General features: G+C 40.2%; 1 protein-coding gene across 4 annotated transcripts in view; it reads right to left on the reverse strand.

Moving 5' to 3' along the window:
• LOC126044922 (bifunctional heparan sulfate N-deacetylase/N-sulfotransferase 4) overlaps positions 1-19899 on the reverse strand; it is a 107325-nt gene that overhangs the window by 24313 nt on the left and 63113 nt on the right. The window lies entirely within an intron of this gene.

A 19899-nucleotide genomic window follows, 5' to 3' on the forward strand; every position in this document is an offset into this window, starting at 1 on the left:
GGAAAGAATGCTGAAGGTGTGGGTAGGAAAACTTTCTTTTTTCTTTCTTCTCTCTTTCCACCATCCACCCTCTGATCCAGATCTCAGTCGCTGCTTCCCTCTCATATCCTGTAATACGTTTTTCTCAAAATCACTTTCCCTTTTCTGCAGTTGGGGTCCTTTTGTTACAGAAACATTGTTTTTAATTATTTTTTTTTAACCCCTGATTTTATTGTAAGAAACATCCACAGATTTTTAGCTGTGGCTTTCAAAGACTTGCACAAAAAAGAGAATTCTGAGATTTACATTTTGCTGGCGACAAAACTGCGGCACGGAGGGATGGTGTGATTTGCAAAGAATTAATCTCCTGCAGGGGAGCCTGCTGCTGGGCTGGGCTGCCCTCCCTAGGGTGACCCACACAGCACTTCCAGGAGCATCTTATTTATATCTAGATTAAGTGGGAATGAATGGAGAGCTGTGGCCCACAGGCTGTGGAAATTCTGATTTAACTATTGTAATGGGCTTTTTTCTCCTTGTTTCTGTTGTCTGCTCTGTATTAACATTTCAGAGGTGTCCACAATGGTCTGCAATTTCTCTGTTCAAAAGAAAGAGGTGGGAGAACAGTGGTCCTAAATTTCTCAGACCACCTGTGCAGTTAATATGCCATTCTGGTTGATAAATCATATTATTTCCATTAGGCTGTGTGGGCAAGGGGGAAGAAAGGGTATTTTACACTTCCTCCACCTGAAAGAATCCAACAGAAGCTATATCCTACATCTGGCTATTTACCAGCTCCTCTGCTCCTAAACCATAATATTTGGTTAGTGACATATTAACAAACCTGAACTAGTCACACCTATGATATGAGATTGTTTGTAAACTAGTAACAGGACCACCAGACCATTTTACTATCTGGTTCTTGTTTCCAGGGCTTTTTAAAACCAGTTATGTCCAGAAATTATAGATATACAGCATATTCTTTATATGTAATGTTTGTATATGCATGCTTGTGTTGTATACATAAAATGAAATCTAGATTAGCTAGTAGAGGGGGAAAAAAGGGCTTGTTTCAAAATTATCGGCATATAAACCATGCTAGATCTGCTTGCAGTGCCTTAAAACTGCATTGTCTACTCAGAGTTAGTGCACTTTCTCCAGATGCACAGCCCTATGTACCTATTAATGCAGAATATAGAGGTTTATTTCCTCCTGTAAGTGCCAACCTCAGTACAGTCTTAGCTAAAAGCACTCGTTTTTGGACGAAGGTTAGCTACCTGTCTCTGGAGCACACTAGGAGGCTAGTCTGCTCTAAGACTGGAATTCATATTTGTCTTTTTTTGGGGACGATCATCCCTGAGAACTGCAAACCACTGTAGATCCTGCAGTGTGGTCATAGCTTTAAAGAGAAGTTTGCAAAAAGTCTTGAACTATGGTAGGATGTTCAGACTGGCTGGGTGACCCACATCATGCTAGCAACGGCCAGGTAGCTATGAAGATTCCATTAGCCATTTAGCTATACTTTCAGAGGCTTAAATTCCTTACTGTATGTGACTGCCAGGAACGCAAATATCCTGAAGGTCAAAGGGTAAAAGTGACTTCCAAACTCAGGACATATTTGCTTTTAAAACTCTATCCTTTGTGTGTGAGCATTTGTTTACTGCAGTATTCAGTTTATTCTATACATGCAGCTTTGAGTGCAGGAGTGTTTGATGTTTCACTTCAAAGCTGCGCCTTTGGATGACTGAGGGTAAGTCCTACCCTCAGCTGGTGTGAATCCCTCCAGCCTGTGTGAAATCTGCAGTTGTGTTGGTTTGTACAGGAGCTGATATTAAATAAGGCTGCTTCCTCTGTGTTCCCCAGGAGCCCGTGCTCCATAGCCACCAATGTCCTTGCCGTCTATCCTAGTGATTTAAAACAATTACAAAATTAGCACAGAGCTGCTGGTTTCTCCTTGAGAATAAAATATGCCTACATGCTAGAACAGAAATTCCTGGAAAAAGAACTGTAGAATGCTCCAGCTTCCAGCTGAAGCGTAACCCAACCAATCTCACTGGTGTACCTGGCCAGTCTCAAGTATGGCTATCCAATACTGGGAATCAAATATTGGCTGATGCCTTTATGTTGATATTTCAAAATATGCCTATCCATCCATCTAGCCCTTGCAATGAAAAAATCAGTTACAAAAGCTATGTATAAATGTGCTCCCCCTCCCCCTCTCAGCCACTCAATATTTAAATAGGATCAATGTTCCCTTTTAGGTCCTTTCCTCCTGCTCGTCCTTTGGCCCTGCCCCGTTGCTGGAAAGCCCAGCAACAAAGATAGGTCTCATGTGCGAATCCTACTCCTCTAAGAAGAACTTCACTGTCTTTAACAGCTTTTTTTTTTTTTCCTTGCTTCTGTGCCTCTTAAACACAATTTGCAAGAAGGGAGGAATTAATGCATGCAAAAGAAACCGGGGTATAGCTCAACCTTGTGCAGAACAAAGACATATTGGGAAATATATGGTGCAGGCATCCTGTTCTTGTAGAAATTTGGTAGCATATTTACTGCTCTTCTCTGCTCCTCTCTTGCATGAGTGTTTCCCAGAAAAAACGAATTTTGCTATTCCATCTTTTTCCATTGTGCTCAGAAAATGCTGTACAGTTGCTCCAAGAGCAAACTCTCATAATTGGATCTAGATGGCAGTATGTTGTATTTCTGAATGTGTAAATGGGATGTCATGGCTGAGAAATGCAAAACTGTCAAGTGTCCATTTACTAATACCAAGTAGCTCTATGCTAGGCTGACCACAGAAATACCTCTTTCAGTTTCAAGTGTTTAATATATTTCACATCCTGACAGCCTCCTATTATGGATTACAGACTTTTCTTGTACCTTATGAGCCAGAGCCCCATTCACTGATAATGAATCCCAGAACACTTGGGCCCTTAATGCAGCTGTTTGTGCAGTAGCACAAAAAGGAAGCTGGGAGTGAGATTTTTGTGTTGACAAAGCACTAATTTTAATAATGACAAATTGTTTCTCTAGAATTCAGCACTATTCATATTCATGACCCTTCTGCTACTGTAGCAAAATCATTTATATGCTTGAAAATCGCTTTTTTTTACTTTTACTCTATTTCCACTCTGCACATCTTTTTATATTTTAGCATTCTTGACAGGATAATCAAATATTTTCCAAACATGATATCTCTAAAGAAAGCAACAAAGGCAGTGTTTGGAAAGAAACGTTTTTGTCCTGGATTGAAGGGGAAACAAAAATGTCGAATGGCATTTTATTTCCCATGCCCATATTCATTACAGTGTCTGTATTCCACCCAAAGTGCTCCCAGCCATGGGAGGGGAAGCTGCTGTCAATCAATGGTGGTATGTGGCCTTGGGACAGCTATACAAATGCTGTAGTGTATCTATGTTGTTTTAACATGCCCTATTCGAAGAGCAAAATGGTTTCTCATTTACCCAGGAACGCTTTCTACTTTTCCATTATTTAGTTGGTATGATTAAATGAATTCTTTATTATTGACAGAAAAATCCTGTGCGTTGTTCCTTTCCCTATGAGAATAAAGTTGCTATGTTTGTTCTTTATTTTTCTTTTCTAATATCTACCCATGTCTCACTTCTAAAATAAAGGCTAAATCATGACCACATTCCAACGCAGCAACTGTTTCCCATGTTGTATACATCTTTGATACCCCTGACACGTGGGGTACTAGATGAAGAAAGCTACTTAGGAGGTTCCACTCCATTAGGTTCTTGTTGTTTGTTTGTTTGTTTTTTTAAAAAGCCTGAAATAAAAAAAAAAAAGTGTTTGTGGGTTGGTTTTTTTTTTTTTTTTTTACTATTAGGGCATGCTTTCAGAGCCTGTGAAAAAATAACTGCTGCTGTTGATGACTTTATGCAATCAGTGCATAACTGCATTAGAGTGGAAAAACTAAATGGATTTTTTTATGTCTGTTCATTTATCACACTTGTATAAGTGATCAGCAGTACATCTAATTGTGGCCAAAGTTTAATGAATTCTGTGCAAATGCAGTGCTACCGGTTATATCTGTGGGCCCCATGAAGTCTTTGCAGAAGTCTAGAGCAATTCAATCCTCCTGTTATAAACAAATATTTTCATTTTTAAGCCAAATTCATGATATAGGAATTTGTTTCACTGCCATCTGTGTTTTCTCATTGAAAAGATGTCTTTAGACTATAAACTTCCTCTCAAAAAAAAAAAATCTATTCAGTTCAGACTCAAGAATAAACCCAACTTCAAATTACACAAATGAACTAGACGAAAATGGATTTGTGTACTATTGTCTTAAGTCAGATTTGTACACCAACCATTTCTGACAGAATAATAAATGTATCATCAAAGAAACAGCTCTGAGAAGTCTCAGATGGTTTTGGTCTTCAGTTTTCAAAGATGATCAAAGGAGTTTGTATACGGAGATAGCTATCAATAACCCATTTCCTTGATGATATATGTTGCATGCTCCTTGTTAACTTCTATCAAGCAACTACAAAATACTGGTCGAGGCTGTCAACCTCTTTAGTCATAATCCTCTGCAGATAAAAATCAGTTCAGCTTCAATAATTTTCTGCCAATAAATAATGTGAGTATTCCTTGGCATCGGTTTACGATACCAAATTACATCCCGCTCTGGCTGCATCTATAGAAAATTGTGAAGCTTTCTCTGTTACTGCACTGAAATAATGATAGTTCTCCCTTACTGTTCTTAACGTCGCAAATATTGTTCTGACAGTACTGCTGTTGTAGCAGGAGGGCTGGCCTGAGCTGATGGGTGAATGACCACCACGGGCCAGCATTAGTCCAAGATCCTCTGCAGCACCTTTGAGTGGTATGCTGTAGGCAGTGCTATCTTACAAGCCTTGTATTTATCACAGCATGGGAAAAATGCAAAAATAACTCTAAATAATATGCTGTGCTTCCCATGTATATGTAGGTAAAGTAAAATTTTTGCTTTTGGGTCTGTGGGAGTGAAATGATGACAGCACTGTTCATTCAGTTTTGGGCCCCTCACCACAAGAAAGACATTGAGGTGCTGGACTGTGTCTGAAGAAGGGCAACAAAGCTGGTGAAGAGTCTAGAGCACAAGTCTCATGAGAAGTGGCTGAGGGAAACTGGGGTTGTTTAACCTGGAGAAAAGGAGGCTGAAGGGAGACCTTATCGCTCTCTACAATTACCTGAAAGGAGGTTGTAGCGAGGTGGATGCTGGTCTCTTCTCCCAAGTAACAAGTGATAGGATGAGAGGAAATGGCCTCAAGTTGCACCAGGGGAGGTTTAGATTGGATATTAGGAAATATTTTTTCACTGGAAGGGTTGTCAGGCATTGGAACAGGCTTCCCAGGGAAGTGGTGGGGTCACCATCCCTGGACGTATTTAGAAGACGTGCAGATGTGGCACTTAGGGACACGCTGTCAAGTTCACCACTAAACCATGAGGTTTATGGTTGGACTCAATGCTCTTAAGGGTCATTTCCAACCTAAATGGTTCTATGGAAATATGTTACCCTAAAATATAGTTTCTAAGCTCCAAGAAGGAACAGATACACCAACTGGAAGAGGGGGGGCACTGGGCACTTACAAGAAATCTTACGGCTGTTTCCTCTTTAGAACCAGTATGTCCTGTGCAGCAGACTGCCTGATCCTTGGCACTGCATCATTTTGCCGAATCGCAGCTCCAGGCAAATGCTGGATCTAAAGCTCTCCATGGGGATCACGGGGCTGGTGCTGATTAGTGCTGCCCAGCAGCCACGAGGAGGTGGGGTAAGAGCTATGGGTCAGTCCTGTTCTTCATGCAGGAGAGTGGGCTGGCATGGGCTGGGGACAGAGCAAAGCCCACATTTAAGGGTTGAATGTTGCAGCTTAAGAAAGCAACTGCCGTCAGCTTATGTACCTTGATTTCTCTTCAGCAGCCCTCGCAGACAGCTGTTTGGGCAGGAGCTGTTTTATTTCTTACCTGACATTGCCCAGGTGAGAGGGACCGTGCATGGCCAGAGAGGTCACAAACTCTGCTTTGCAACACGGAGCAGGGCTATAGCGGACAAGGGGCAACCAGGCGAGAGTTGTGAGCGACATGAAAACCCACTGGTTAAATGAAGTGCTGCGTTGGATGTGGGTGAAAATATTTTGCTCCCCATTGCACACATGTATGGGGACGAGACAGGTGACAGCTGGGTGCTCAGGCTGGAGCTGTGACCATCAACCAGCCTGCAGGCTTTACTGCTTCTCCCCTCACCAAGTTTTCCCACTGCTTGGCCTTATTTCTAGGGAAGGGTCAGATTTGCTCTCTTATTTGTGCATGCTAGTTCATAAATGCCTGATGTCTAATTAAATAATGACGTGTTTTAGTAGCATGTAGATATTGCAGATAATCCAGGAGGGATCACTTTTTAGCATAGATTAAATATCTTTGCAGCAAAACTAATGACTTTTCCAGAATTTCCAAAATATCTTATGGGGCCTCTTACTTGTGTGAGTGGAAAACAGTCAGAAAATTTCTTCCAGTTTGACTTTTATTTTAATGGAAATTAACAGCGCTCTCATTAGTTTGAAGAAATCTAAATATGATGCTTATGTTTGAAGAAATATTAAACCTTAGGTAGGTAGACCGCAGAGGATATGAGGCGATATAACTGGGAGAGTTTGCTCTACACATGTAGTACCTGCATCCCTACGATTCCTGGAGAAGAGGAGGAGACTCTGCCACTCAGGAATCTGTGTAAACAACTAGACGGCATTCAACCAGGGGAGCCAGCAGTGGCCAGGCTGCCAAACAGCTAATAACAGTGATAATGAATATTTATGAATGCTGCATTTGAGCCAAGCTGTGTGCTTGACTCGAGTTTCTCTGTGTACGCGCTGCGGGTCACCTGGGAATGCTCCGTCAAATTTCTCTCACCTGCAATGACCTGGGATTAAATTTTGTCATCTCGCAGCTTGGAGATGTCCCCTGGCTACTCTGGCAGGTTCTAGAGAAGACAATATTTCTAAGCAGGATGAAACTAGTCCTGAAGTAAATGTGGACTTTAAGGTTGGCAAACTGGGCACCTTAAGAAACAAAACATTTGTTTTAGCACTGCAGGTGCAGAACGTATGGCTTGGCGGGCCGTTGATGTTAATACCCATAGAGGAAGCATGATATTTCACAGATCACAGTTCAGTACAGCAGCCAAAGATGCAAGCTGCCCTATTTGCTTCAATAGGACTTCAGTAAATTCAATAGTAGCCTGACCCTGTGGCAGTGCTGGTCTTTTTTTTTTTTTTTTTTTTTTTTTTTTTTTTTTTTAATTGGATCTTCAGTCATTTTTATCTCTATTGACCCTTCCAATTAATGAGTTAAAACATAATCCTCTGAGCTGGCTGAACTTTGGGAGAAATGTGTTCACATATCTGATAATGGCAAATAATGGTCAAAATGATTATTAGCTTGGATAAGAGTCCATAAGTGACTGTTTCTTTGACATTTCACTTTATAGATATGCTTAAATAAGATCTGGTTCTAAGTGTGTTTCGAACGATGGAATGAATTATGTCTATTATCATTAATGTGGCACTTCATAGTCTCCAGGTAGAGGAAGGTAAAGTCTCTCAGAGTAATAGTGACATTCCCTCTGGAAATTACTGCCCAGGACCCTGCAGAGCACAGAGTTGTAGAACAACCGTAAATCATCCTGTTTAAACTGACCCCCCCCCCCCCCTCCCCTTATAAGCACTGAATAAGAGTTTTCATCAGGATACTTTCTTTCAAACTGCAAAGAAAGAAATGTCAGGCAAGTTGATATAGATTGGAGATGCAGGAAATTTATCATTTGTTTTTATAACTGTTCTACTGTCATGTTGCTATTCTAGCAGTTTTATGAAGAGCTGACTGCTCTATGTTATAGAATATTCATAAATGATGATTAATTAATCCATTTTGGTGGCCTACTCTGAGCAAACAAACCTCACAGTTAATTTAATTCTCCACTCTTGGTTTCAGAGGAAAAAAAATACAGCGTTTTCAGTTCACTAGAGGATATAATATTCTCAAATCAGCCACTTTCCAATTAATTTTGAATGGTGAACACAGCAAGGAAATTTTGTTCTTGTCCATTTACTTCTATTAAGGATTCATTTTCGAAAATCAGAGAATTCTGCGTCAGCTCGTTTTTACCTTAAAGGCTGGCTCCTGACACTTTAATAAATTATCGTATGGTGTGTGCTTGAAGGTAACAGATTCTTTTTCTCTTTACCCAATAACCCTCTTGTTGACACACAGTCATTTGTTACTGTTTCTGCCATCACCTAACTTGCTGGGAAGTAATTTTGATAAAGTACCAAAACGCAGGTTGTGAGTATCAGCTCAGTATAAGAAAGAAAGGAAGGAAGAAGATGCGTTATCCCTGAAATGCTTTCTTCATGCTCTGAGTTTCAAGCTAATTATTTTCTAACTATGCTGCTGAAGGCTTGAGCTTCCATGGGATAATACTTTCCTACACCAGCTCTTTGCAGCTGGGGTAGCCATGTGGGAGGAATGAAAAAAGAATGATTTACAAAGGGGAAAAAAGATTCAAGAGCCTGAGCAAGGTTGGAGTGGATTTAATCATACACCTGGAGTTGGAAGATAAAAGTGGCTTCAACTTTTATGTTTGTATTATAATATCATATTATCAGTGCTTACAGGGTTTCTAGTTGCAAAAGGAAATATCTTTAGGGGAAGGGGCGATTGTGCTGTAGATTCAGGCACTTTTGTAGCGTGCTATCTTTCAAAACAAATGTACACCAGTTGTACTGAACCTTAATGTGTGCCATGGCAGGAAGAAAAACAGAAGTGTTTACGATGCTGAACGTGCGCGGGATGTAAATATTTTTCTAAATAAAGAAGAGGTACTACCGTCTCCTTGGGCAAAAGCTAATGACTACGTCCTGCCATTACGCTGCCTGCCCAGGCAGCTCTGGCTGGGATACCCCTGGGATGGCAACCCCACAGTCCTCCCTACAGGGACAAGTGTCTGCCACCCTCTTGTGCTTCACTCTAACATTCCCTTAACGCGGTAAAATGGTTCTTTACGTTGTCCTGGCAGGTTAATGCGCTCCTGTGCAAAGAATCATAAGGCCCAGCTCTCCCCCTTTTTTTTTCATTTGATTTGGTATGGTTTTGACCATTAAGACAAATTCTGAGATACCTGGTTAATAACAGAATTCCCTTTTTAATTTGGTAGAATGATCGTATCCCTCTCGTCGTGTTGGAGAAGGACACGCCTGTCGCTGTAGGCAGTAGCCTGCTAACTATGGGTCAAGCAGTATTGACATTTTTGTAGTGGGGAGGTTGCTTGCTTTCTTCTTCCCGTACCTGAAATATGCTGAGATGCTCTGTTCACAGGCCCCTTAGTAGAACTGCGTTATGAATTATTTTTGGATTGCAGCGTATTTCTTACAATGCCCAAGGTTATTTTTTATTCTTTCTACAGCTATGCTCAGAGAAACAAAGCAAATAAAAAGAAAAATATTATTAACACTCCAGATGTTTCATAATAACACTCCCAAATCTCTTGTGGAAGGTATAAATTAACCCCTCTCTGCATTTACTTTTAATATTCTACAGCAATAACGTGTGATTCTCATCTGTTTTTGTGATGAGTGAGAGCAGGAAACAAGAACAAAATGTTCGAAGTATGGCACTTGCGGGACATGCAGAATCTAGATCTAACAGACTGGAAATGAACAATAACCCTTTAGTTACGGTGAGAATTTAAAAATGTAAATGCATTTAAGTGGCCTTCAAAATTAAAAGCATCCCATGACACTTACAGAGGATTTGCCTATTTCTGCAACGTGTGATCACGCCTTGTTCAAAGTTAGAATAATAATGTACCTTATTATGGACTGTCTGTAGCTTCTCCTGAGTTGAGTTCAAAGTTACCTTTCAATCACAAGTCTGATTTCACTCTTGACAACCAAATTCCCGCAAAAGAAGCTAATCTTCCTGAAATTCGTATGCCACATTTCATCTCAGGTTAAAGCTGCTTAGGGATGTTTGACTGAAGTGAGAAGAGGAGTTTAAACAAGTTTATCTTTTCCCTTTTTCTGCTATGTTTCTTTATTTTAACTTCAAAAATTGCTTGATCAGTCAGTTGCAAATATATCTTATTTTGTTGCCTTTGCGGACAAAAAACACGTTTTGTGCACGGTATGCATGTGTCTCTAGATACTATGTGGTGATGCGGGTATAAATCTAGAGTAAAGAAATTTTTAAGGAAAAAAAATATAAAAATAAAATGCAGGAATGGTATGTGCAAGTTCTTTATCGTGGAACTATGAAAAGAAAACAGTGGGCGACTGAATTAAAACACCCCGCGAGAAGAAGGGGAAAGGAAGAGTTAGCCCAGCCAAGTTCATGCGTGTAACAAGGAGGTAAAGGAAGAAAGAATAGGAAATGAGAAGCATCTTGTGAATTAAGACACTGGATGTAAGTAACAAGCTGATCCTTGGCAGAGATCTTCAATTTAACCACCTCTCTAGGGGTATCTGACCTTCTCGGTTCAGGCTACAGGAAAATCTTAACTCTGTGTTCAGCTGTGACCAGGACAGACATGGGAATATTTTGAGATGGTGGGGGCCTCATATTAGGTTTCATTTTCTGCAAGCTTTTCCACTGTTTGAATGTGGCCAACATTTGGGTCATACTTCACAAGAAACTTTGCCATTGCATGCACAGGAAGGTCTACGACTACTTTGGTTTCAGCGTTGACTTGACATTGTGTCTCAGAAGGGGTTGGCGTCTGCAGAGCTGCAATGGGGCTAGAGCAGAAAATAGGAAGAGCACTGCAGGAAAGGGGGTGGCAGTGTTAAGGGTTATCCATTAGCTTTTTGAGGTGAACAGATAATGAGAAAAACATGCACCGGACTGGCAAGTAAATCCAATTAACTGACTTCTCAGCTGAGCAAGTGAGTCTTGCTGGTTCTTCTCAAAGCCTGATGCACTGATTTTTGCTTTAGTGTTCAACTGAGGTGCCTTTTGTGCTGTCACTTGCTGGCTTAATAAAAAGCTCTCTGGTTTAAAGAGTTGGGGTTTTTTTTTGTGTGTGGTTTTTTTTTTAGGAGAAATTGCTCTCTCGCTCTTGGTTGTGGGGGTGATAATATTTAGGGCTGTATTTATTAGCTTATCTTGGCTGTTAAACATTTATGACTGTTCTTTATCATCTGTGAAGCAGGGGAGTAAAGGAGACGAACTAGAAAACAGATACTGGAAGACCTTGTGGATGCTGAAGATGTGATATATAGAACAATTTGTAAAAACATGCTTTAAATATGTCAGAGAATTTCTCAGGAGACTGAATGAAGGGCAATGGTCAGAGAACACGGACTGAACCCACTTAGTTTTGAGCCTGACATTTGGAGGTGGAAAATCCCCCTTAAATTTAAACTCCAACTGAGTTCCCTAACTTTTCTTATGAGAAACCTGCTTTTTGCTGCTGAAGAGTATATCAGTTTGGGAACTGTATGTTATGAATGTGAGGTTTTTTCTAAATTATAAATTGTCATGGTTTACATTTTGAAGCAAAGCAAGGGTTTTGCTCTTTTCATCCCATTTGCTTGCTCCACATTTGCTCATGATAGCAGATGATGTGCCCATGAGTGCGCCTTAGAAAAATACATTGGCACGTGACTGGCATGTCACAGCTTTCATACCAAAGCCCTGTTTCAAAAGAAAGAAGGTCACTCAATGCAGGTTGATTTTAATGCCAGTTAACTTGTCTTTCTCTACTGAGTATGTCAAAGACAGAAGTGCATGTGAAGCTGGTTAATGTTTGATGGGAAGGTATTAAAAAAAAGGGACTGGGGCAAAGAAAAGGAATATGACGCCTCATTGGTGAGGTGAACAAAGAGGAAGGGGGATTTTACAGCTGTGTTCTGGGAATGGATAAAGTTATTCTAAAGCACAATTAAGCCAAGTAAATAATGAGAAGTAGAATTAAAAAAAGCTGAAAATGACTGAAATGTTGAATTCTTTGAAATGCCATGGATTTATTTTTTTTTATAGTTATGTAACTGAATAAGCAAACATTTAAAAAAACCAAACCAACTTTGAAAGCGCCTCAAAGCACTGCAAAAAGGTTGTAAAGAATTGGGGAGGTTTAGGAAGAGAGTAAAGGAAATGATGCTGTTTGAAATGGTCTAAGAAGTAAATAAACTAAAAAAAAGCCTTAGGTTGACTGTTTTTTCTGTTGAAGCAGTGGAATGCTGTACACCTGCAGAAAACCTAAATATTTTTTCCCCAAGGGATGGGGTTGCTACAATGCTGGTCAGAACCAGAGAATTTTCTATCACATTTATGTAGCTGGATAGTGTTATATTCAGATTAAGGACATGGTATTCTTCTTGTCTGATGCTCTCTGGCATTAAATTCCTGGCTTTGAAGATATGTCTTGAGCAGCAACGTACTTTCTTGAGTAGTAATATACTTTCTTGTTTTAAGATCTAACTACAGTTAATAGAGACATACACGCTGTCATAGCACAGCGGTAAGAATCTTAGTCTTGCGAAAAGTCTTATTTTACTATCAAAATTAGATTAGGCACAAAAACAGTTTTGTAAAACTTTTTTTACTTTTTTGATTGTTTGAAGTTTTAGATGTCTTTCTATTTTTTTTTCTCTTCCCTTGCTTATTTCTACTGATTGTAGTTGGTTTTGCTGTTTTATTTTCACCACTGACATGTAATTGCTGATGCTATGACTTCTAGGAGTTCTGTCCTAATTGGGATTTAGTAAATAACTGATTTTTGATCTTGTTTGTCAAACCACGAAGTAAATAACATTGATGATGATGATAACATAACACTGCTTGAACATCTAGCTTTGGTCTGGCAAGGGAGAAAAAAATCTTTTGGTTGAATGTTTCGTTGCTTTTCTTGTACCAAATAGTAAAGGAAAACTCCAAGAACACAGTAATGTCTCATTTTCTGTCCCAAACTGTAGGTGTTTTTCTTATTTGTAAATACATCTGAAGCTCCTTGTTATTGTTCTAAGTCTCCAAAAGAATGAAACCCTTCAGAGAGGAGCTAGATTGATACCTTTCAAAAGAGTTGCACTATTTAGGTTTATTTCAAATCCTGTTTGCTGAGACTTTTTCAGATAACTTTAATGAGCTTTGCCTTGGAGTGTTTATGCAAAGAATAAGTACCCCAAACTCTGGACTTGAGCAGCCTTCTGCATTAGCTGGATCCTGGAAAGATCTGGCTGGGATTCCTGTAACCCTCATTAAAACTCAAAAGAAAGTTGGTTTGATTTCTCTCTGTCTTGGTGGAATTTATCCCTTCTCTGCATCCTACTAAATCATCTCTGCCAGACATGACTCATCTTTAGGTTTCATAAATTAGAAAGTGAAAATATCTCTCTGAGCCACAGAGTATTCAGTAGAAACCATTAAAAAAAAAAATCCATCTGAAGATTCCCTTGACAATCTCTCTGCAAACTCTTTATCCTAATGCAATGTCACTTGGGCATTTTCTAATTTAACCATCTATGTGGTATTGCTTTATGGAAGTTCAAACATTTTTGGTATATGAGCTTAATATTTATTTGTAATACACTTGCTGAAATTGCTAACTCCAGCCTGAGTAATGGATGGGGTTTCTGTAAACCACTTGCTTGTCAGGGCTCAGGAGGGGAAAAAAGAGAATTTGCCAGTTGCCTTCACTGGTGGCATGTGTTAAAGTTAGGAAAGGCTAGCAGATATTCAGTTCTGGCCTTTTTCAAGATTTAGTTGCAGGTTCCTTACGTCATGCAAAAACTTCATTATCTCGCACCTGCTCCCTGCTGAGGCCACTTTGTAAGCTTCTCACATGTGAAGTACATGGAATATATACTCACAGAAGAAATAGTGTTGCAGTCGGTGTACTGCAATGTCAATGTTACTGCTCGCCATTATCATTGAGAATTGCAGTCTGACCCTAAATTAGTTGTAAATAAGTTCTTCCTATCTGATACATTATTGCTATTTAGTAAATTTGCTTCCCCACATTTAATTATTCTTGAAATGTGCTTCAGTAATGAAGCTAATTGAAAAAAAAATATTTAATCAAAACTTGATTATTTAAGTTGTGTTCCTACTTCCACTTGTTTGGGGGGATGGGATAAAAGATTATAAATGAATGTTGTAACAGCCTAAGGAAACATGGACTTCTCTGTGCTATCTTTTACAACCCATCTTCACTGCTGAAATCCTGTTAAAAACACAACTACAAATCCAGTCGCTGTTTTTTGCCTGGAAACCCTGGTCTACATCATCCAGGAGAGGCATTTTCCGGGACAAAGCAGAATCATAGTGCAGATGCCGTGCCCACACAATGAAAAGAACTGTGATCTACTGCTTGTTTTTTAACTCTGCTGGGGGCTGTTTCAGTTAGATGTGATTGATCTGCTCAATGTATCGATGCCAATGCAGAAAGAGCATTAGTCGGCGGTTATAGGGTTGAAAAGCAGGCAGTAGTCCTCCTGGAAGCTGGCATTGATGTTGACTTTGGTTCTGTTGTGCTTGGGCTGCTATTCATGCTCAAGTTTATTCATCCACTTATCGTGCATCTGTGTCTCTTCACCACTTATTCACAGACTTTCAGGTTTCTGTTTCTTTGCCCCTGACATCTTAAGCTAGAAGGCCAGAAATAGCTGACATCTAGTTTGGTTTTAGACAGTTAAAAAGATGTAATCCACGGCAAAAGGTGGTGTTGTGCTGATTTTAATCAAGGCACTGTGATTATTTCTAAAATTTGAAACAGTCTAAAAAAGACTGTCTTGAAGTGTGTGTGCATGTGTGTGTGTGAAACCTGTAGTAACTCTATTTACCGGAGGGTAAAATATGGCTTTTCACTTCTGGAAGGCTTGCCTTAAACTAACTGTGGACATGAACTGAACTATTCTCAGCTGCACTCTTGTCCTCCCTAAGTAGTGAATAATATATTCACTATGTTATTTCAATGTTATATTCAATGGTAGTGCAAAGGGGCAACTGTTGGACTAGTAAGATGAAGCAAGGAAGCTGGTAAATCCAGCAAGGAGGCTGGTGCTGGGTGGTGAAGGGAAAAAGGGGCCAAACTGTGCAGTACATCTTTGTACTTATTTAGCTAGTGTTGTTAGTCTACTTATTAATAAGCAATAGATTAACCTACATGTCTCTTCAACAAGGCAAACTGAAAGTCAGAGAAGTTGTTTGGTTTTAGTGCTCCAACAGCTTTGGTCATTTCTGTGCGGCAGTAGAAGACCCCTTACAGCAGCGATGCTCTGTGTGTGTGGGGTATGGGACGTGGAGTGTGCTGCTCCTCTGTATCCGCTCATGGAATAAGCTCATGCCTGCATTGCTCCTGCCACATCGCGTTTCTGCAGATATGGCTCCAAAATAGAATGCTTATTTTGTACGTCTGTTTTTTTAAGTGTCTGAAATAGTGCAGGAACTATGTTGTTGCTTTAGAGGGATGTATGACACCAGTAATGTGTGTTGCACACTGAAGGATATAGAGCAAAAGAGTGGGAAGATATGAGGATTGAAAGTCTGCTGGGAATGGTGTTGGAGGTTGACAGAGAGCCAAAGCCAATGCATCCTTGTCCGGACTGGTTTTTGAGACCGCTCCCTAAAGTAAACCATCCTCAAAACCCAGGTCCAGGGTTTTGATTTGGAGGAAACTAGGTGGCAGCCTCTGAAAGAGAAGCCAAGAGCAAACAGGCACTTGTGCACTGTGTGGGAGACCAGCCCTTAGCGTAGCTGCTTTGGGTAGATGTCACTGAACTGCACAGCTCATTTTATTTTTGGTTGAAAAAGTATATTAGCAACTATTTATGGGTTGGCTTGTTTTTATGGAGAAAGCATCTAGATTTTCAATCATCTAAAGCTAAAAGGTTGTTATAGATCACATCTAACTTGCAATTGTTGCCCAACTATTCTTAAGCTCATCTAGAGAAACACACCAATGTAAAAACTGGCAAAGAGAACAAAAAACCCCACAGAAATGAGACGGGCAACAACCACAAACTTGCTCAGAAACCCTCTCCTAACTTTCAGCCTACTGGATGATCAAGAAGGCACCTCATAAAATGGTAACAAAATGATCGTCTGCTGTAGTTGTAGAAAGGGGTCTGTGAAACCAGGTATTCCTTTTCTTGGTTTTTTTTTGTTGTTGTTGTTGTTGCCCCTGTGCTTTTCGAATCAGGTGGGGGTAGTGAACGACACTGTGCACCACAGGGCAGATAACTAGCTGCATAAGGAGATTTCTAACCCAGTCTTGGACTCTGGAATATGATCTTTTATGGTAATAACACACATAATTTGTATGTAACTTCAGTTGTCATGGTAGCCTGGCAGGGCTGTGAGAGTGCACATGCATACATTCTCTTTCTGCAAGCAGAAATAGTTTTATACCACCTTCACCCTCCAGAAGAGCACACTGCCCTTGCGGAGGGGTTTCCCTTTCCCCTTGCTGTATGCACATAACTCACGCTAATGCTGGTGGCAATTGCGCACACCCGCTTGAGACCAGAGCCCGGCGAGCAGACTTGTGCAACCACATGGCAGTAGAATTTGTAGGAGCTACTCTATTTCTGCGAATCATCTCCACACCAGGAAAGAGTCTGGTCAGTGTTTTTAAAGAGTAAAAGAAAAATATTTTTAAACAATGTCAACAATGCAAAAATAAACAATGGTACAGGCAATCCCTTTCCTGCAAAACTTGAAGCAGGATAGCTGGAATGATGTGTAAAGCAGCCTACCTGCTGGGGGGATGGTGCATTCTGGTTAGGATTTTATTGTATGGATATGGTTTCTATCCACAGACTACATTAGACATCTCATTCACTATGACTCAATAACAACTACAAAATGTTAAATTATGATTTTGAAAAAGCCTTTACATTCCAAGCAGTTGTTCTTTTCCATAATCCATTTGGAGAGCACACGCTGGTTTACACTGGACTGCTTGCAGTAAACCCCTGAATTGTGCTCGTGGTAAAGCCCTGAACTGCACCAGGGTGATATTCAAATACTAAGGAAGCTTACAAGTTAGTGGATGTGTTTGAAAATTCTCTAGGATATAAGACGGGAAGTCCCTTGTTGCTATTCCAGTTTGCACTGCTGCCAGATTGGAGAACACGCATTCAAAGCATGTTTTTTTATTCAACTGAATTTGCGATTGGCCAGTGGAATAGGCTCTCTATTGATCCTTTTCAGAAGCTACCATAGGTTTTTGGATATTAATCTATAAACTTTTTCAAATTAACCACCAAAACACTACACCTCTTACACTGAATAAAATAAAGCTCTTCCCATTTGTTCATTTGTGTGCTGTCCAAACTTGGTATTTAAAAAACGAAAAAAAGGGTGTATGAATATAGATGACTTTGTTTCCTACTCACACCAGTTTCCTTCTGAGATAAGGCTAGATTTTGCTTTTACTGTTGTCAGTGCATATTTCATAGGGTAGTGTACCAACCTGACTTGAATGATGGTGGGGTTTTGTGGTATATCTTACTTCAGCTCACAGATGATTAAATTATATTTCTTCCTGTCTGAATAAGCACTTATACTGGAACAGATTCATACTTAACTCAGAGTTAGGTAAGTGCATGTCAGTATTGCACTTGTGTCGTTTAGCTCAGTAAAATATCAGTTTTGATGAGGTAAAGATAGAAAATCAGGAAAGTGGGAGTGGGGAATCAAACATTAAAAGTATAGAAAAGCTGTTGTTTTCAAATACTACCCAATAATATATATTGCACTTTCAAGTTAATGGAACATAGCTTGGTCAAACCAATGAGTTCATGTACAGAAGAAAATCAAAGAAAATCTTCACTCCCCCCTCGACCTTTTTGTTGGAAGATGGTCTTCTCAGTCCTGAACATCAGAGATGCATGATTAAATCTGGAATACTTTTCCTGCCATTATGTATCGCCTTCCTAGGAAAAGTCCTGCCTCTGCTGCATCACTCCTGAAACCTAAAAGACGGACGGTGGCACAGTTTCTCTCAAGAATTCTTTGTGTCACGCTCAGCAAGGCACCAAGAGCACCTGTCTGTGCTGCAGGACTTGTCTAGGGAGACATTTGGCCATTTCATGGGGAAGCAATTGGACCCGGCTTGGGGAAACCTCCTGCAGGGCTGGTGCAAGCAGCTGGGGGTGTTAGAGCTCCCAGGTGGAAGATGCTCTGGCACCTCCAAGGTTGGTCCTGCTTGGGAGCTGCCTGGAAAGTCCAGGCTAATGAATTATGGAAAGTGTAATAAATGGTGGCATAAGCCTATCTGATTCCATTTGAAGTTCAATAGTAGCCTTTAAAATAATTTTTAGATGAATTGAAGAGCAACTCTTCCCCATGGCCTCAGCCTGTCTTTGGAAAGAACGTTTGGATGCAATTGTTTAAAAGATCCAAAGGCTGAAATTTCTAATAAGCACCTGTGAGCTTGTGCCTTCTTGCTTATTTGCTGTCAGTAAGAAAGAAAAACCTGCAACTAGGGAAAAAGGGAGTTGTAGGGGAGGAAGTCAGGGTGGCCTGAGCATGCTCACAGGCTTGGACATGGTGATCGACTGAGGAATTTGGGCTATTCTGAGCATCTCTCCTGGAGTAAGAACATTGCTACAGACTGCTGCACTGCCTAAATCTGAGGAAATCTTCAGATAAGTGAAAGATGCCCAGGTTGTTGATCAAAGTACGACAAAGCTAAGGATAAATTCCAGTAGCATCCCAAGACAGCAATGAGCCAAGTTACACTTAAGGAAACCATGGGAAGAAAAGCCAGCCTGAGAGAACTGCAGGTAATGGAGAGACAGGGTAAAGAACAGGGATATTTTTTATTCTCAAATTAGGTGTCGCATGTGTGGTACAGAAAAATTCCTAATAGAAATGTCCCATTTCTTTAAACCCACTGAATCTTTGACTTGGCCACCAACTTAGCTCCCCAGCCAAAATTTTCACCTACAAGCATCTAATTATATAATACTAAAATCTATATTTAGGTCTTTAAATAATTAAAGTGACCTGGATTTGAGACTTAGCTCCACCTGAATTTCTTTACCTCTGCAGAGAAGTCAATGAGTACTGCAATTCAAAACCACTGGAAATTAGGCCACCTGACACGACATGAGACATTTATCTTGTGAGTAGTATAGCTTGTTTGGGTGGAACAGGAAGAAGGGAGGACAAGGGCAAAAAAATAATTGATATATGATTTTTTTGTGTGTGGATTTTTTGTTCTTGTCCTCCTTCCTTCCACCTCTAGGCTGCCATCTTAAATGGCACCAGATTGTTGTTCACAGGCAAGAAAACTGTGACTTCAAAATATAGCATTTGCAGTCAGGTAGCTTTCCTCCTTGATCCTTGGTAAACCCAATCGCTCCTATGCACCCACCTACATTGTCTTGTCATACGTGTGTGTGTATGTGTATATTAGCGTAGCGCAGTTCACACCACTTTATTAGTTGAGAGACAAAATTGTGTAATAGCCCTGCAAATCCTTAAAGTCTGTGGCACTTTTGACTAAACCATATACATGTGTGCTTATACATATGTAGGTTGTTTACATGTGCACACAGACATACGTATATATAGTTTAAGGTTCATGTAATGCTGACAGGGAAAAAGAAATGCAGCACTAAGCAAAGCAAAAATGTTCATTAGAAGGCTGTGTACTGCTTAGGGTAATTTTTAGCTGCACAAAACCCGTTTTCAAGAGCCAGTGGTGGGGGAATGACATCAGGTCTGAGCCCTGGGGTTTCCATTGAGCTATATCAGGAGTGCCTAAGGGGCCAAGCGTATGGAAAAAAGGAAAAGTGGAATAAGATCACACAGTTTTCTCTACCCTCACTGGTTTCTTTCTGTTTCAGTTAGACAAGTCAGCACACTCTTCTCTCATGGGGACCAGGCTTCAGGTTGGGAAACAGTATGGAGCTCAAA

This window comes from Accipiter gentilis, chromosome 12 (assembly GCF_929443795.1).
Source record: "Accipiter gentilis chromosome 12, bAccGen1.1, whole genome shotgun sequence".
In the NCBI taxonomy this organism is placed as follows: domain Eukaryota; kingdom Metazoa; phylum Chordata; class Aves; order Accipitriformes; family Accipitridae; genus Astur; species Astur gentilis.